Source organism: Plasmopara halstedii (assembly GCF_900000015.1).
Source record: "Plasmopara halstedii genome assembly, contig: Scaffold_2956, whole genome shotgun sequence".
NCBI classification, from domain to species: Eukaryota; Oomycota; class Peronosporomycetes; order Peronosporales; family Peronosporaceae; genus Plasmopara; species Plasmopara halstedii.
In genome coordinates, this window is record NW_020189861.1 from 1051658 (window position 1) to 1054182 (window position 2525).

A 2525-nucleotide genomic window follows, 5' to 3' on the forward strand; every position below is an offset into this window, starting at 1 on the left:
GAAACGACTCGTAATAAATATTAGATACCTCTGAAAAGGAGCAGTTTTCACTTGTTACGCATCGTTTAAATTTGAAATAGTCCGCGGTATCGATTTTGATAACGATAGATATTACTTTTAATCGTTGTGATATGTGGTCACTGCAAACTTTGAAACGATCGGGGAATCGAACTGGATGTCGTTGGTGACAACGAAAAGTTCCATCTATTACAGCCAGCGCCGCACACGCTTATGACGACAAAGAATTTTGATTAGACATTAGGAGTATACAACCAAGCGCTTGTGCCCATATATACTGGTGTATCTTACTCAAATAGCTCCGTATTATCAGAAAAGCGTCTAGATGAGAGTGTCGCGAGGCATCATAGAGTATGAACATACCGTATTTAAAGCGTCCTGTGTCATTATTTGGGCTCATTTCTAGCATATCGCGACGAACCCACAGGTGTTCAAGGTTATTTAAAGTTTGCGCAGACATACTTCGTAGAAACAGTTACGCAGCGCCGGGCTGGAGATGCGCAGGGGTGCTCTCAATCCTGTCGCGCTTTAGATAATGAAAGTGTGATTCATCAAAAATTCCTTTGCGTAGCAGTTCTAGTCGTTTGGTCAGCAGAAAAAGAGCATACATAAGCAAAGATTGTCGAGTTTGACCCTCTGCAATATCCGATCCGTTTACCTATAGGTGGATTAGATGGCCTTTTAAATAACATAAGAAGTGTTGTGCATTAAGGGAAGCGTGATGTGTCACTACAGGGCAAGCTATCCATCTAAGACAATATTTTGTGAACGAAATAAGTAGGCAAATCATTATCCCCGTATCTCATCCAGGAAGCTTGAGTAGGACGTACGAGTCCACCAATATTCCATGGCAACTGTAAGAAGGTAGGGGAAGCAGTTGCTTTGATAAGGTGATATGTAATCGTATGCGGAGCGAGATGACAAGGATGGTTTCGGGCCGCTCAAAACCGTCCAGACAGTGGGCTTTGTGTGTGGCAACATAATCAGGAGAATTCCAAAATACCTGCATAAGTATACTAGGTTGCATTGTGGCCAAAATCTATATGATACATTTGGTAAGATTTGAAAAGCGAGGAATTAGGCACGCTCGCATACTGATCATTTTGTCTGAAGTTGTCAGACAGCGCAGACAAGATATCATCAACATGATATTTTCAGTTGAGCTCCAGAACACATAAAACAATTCAAGTGTGTATGCAAAGATCACGACTTGCCTCATACTTGTGGCTCGACAAATTTAGCTTTTTTTGTTTGAAAAGTGGCAAATAATCAATGGGATTTTCGGAGTGCCTAACGGGGAAGTTAGCGCATATGACCGCCGTCGACTATCCAATGTACAAGAGAAAACAATGAGCGTGAGGGTCTATTCATTTGGAGAGGCCTGAATATGCAAACGAGCAGTAGATCAGCGGATTGTGCGATACAAGCCTTACCTCTAACAAAATAACACTCGCTGTGTCATCCTAAATGCAGCGGGGCTGCCGTAGCTTTGCGCATAAAGGAAGCGTAATCATGGTCACCGACGTTTCGCTCTATACTTAGAACACGTACGAGTATAGCGGATCGCAATCCGCTTACTCCAGGAGTAATTATCGCCTTAATCCAAGGCTAATTAGCTCTTCGTTTTAAATTCAAACTGACTTTATTTTATCTGCGGCAAAGCCGCCTGATTTTAAATGCATAGATTTTCCATAATATGTATAGTAAAATCTAAATTCATGTATAATTACTGGCTATCAATCCACTTACCATATTCTTGTTTGGGTGTGGTCGCACCATGCCCATCTGGTGTGACAAACACCCCTGTTACCAGGGTATGTGTAACCCCTTTACACACTCCCCCATTAAGACTGAGAACAAATACAGTTCCAATCGATTATTGCCGCAAAGAGGCTTGCGTGACCGCTAGACACCGCAACTTGGTTCGTTGAAACAAAACAAATTCCGTGCTCAATGAGCCCTGTGTCAACGACACTGAAGTCACCAATTCTCGCTGGTTCCGATAGCGCTCGCGGGCAGAGCCCAGCTTCATCTCCCGCACACGGTGCCATGTCGGACGGTGTCTCCGCTGCATCGAAGGATGTAAATCCTAGGCTCGATGAGCCCGAGCGTCGCTCCGCGCACGCAAACGGGGACGAGCGACCTCGTTTGGGATGTGGAGGTGGTCGACTCCGAGTCTGACACTACTTTTCCCGGATGGAATGACGAGGAAGGCGAGCCGCATTAGCGGCGTGAGACGAGCCCTGCTCGCGCCTTGCGGACCCCACGTCCGTTTCCTGACTTCTCGTCACCTGAGGAACGTGGTGTAACCACCAATGACCTCGATGAGACACAGTAGCGGCAGCTGGAAGCTGCCCGTAAGGCGGCTCTGATGTGCGCCAATCCACGGTCGAACATTGACCCTCGTGTGGAATATGGCTTCCGCCCGGCGGATCCCGCTGTGGAGGTGAAGGACGTAGAAAATCGATCGTTCCGCGTCCACATCATCGGGCCCCCGGCCAGAACGT